At 26.0% G+C, this 262-nt stretch overlaps 1 protein-coding gene across 7 annotated transcripts in view; it reads left to right on the forward strand.

Moving 5' to 3' along the window:
* LOC132165595 (uncharacterized) overlaps positions 1 to 262 on the forward strand; it is a 9,135-nt gene that overhangs the window by 8,006 nt on the left and 867 nt on the right. The gene's annotated exons all lie outside the window — the stretch shown is intronic.

Here is a 262-nt window from a genome sequence, read left to right on the forward strand (position 1 = left end):
TCTTGAAATGCCCTTCGAATATGTTCTAAGAACACGGCTTCGTTGGCGTCGTTCAAATTTTGCTTCTTTTTTTTATTATTTTTTTTTCTAAGCCATAATTAGTCCTCTCCAATTACTTCCTGCCATTCGGATCTTTCTCTTTCATTAACCCAAACGATTAATACCTAAAATGTCCTTTAAACTTTTGTAATACTTATAAAATTAAAAATGTTTTTTTTTTTTTAAATTAAAAAATGAAAAAAAAAAAGAAGTATAAAAAAAA

The sequence above is a fragment of the Corylus avellana genome, chromosome ca11 (assembly GCF_901000735.1).
Source record: "Corylus avellana chromosome ca11, CavTom2PMs-1.0".
Classification (NCBI taxonomy): Eukaryota; Viridiplantae; Streptophyta; class Magnoliopsida; order Fagales; family Betulaceae; genus Corylus; species Corylus avellana.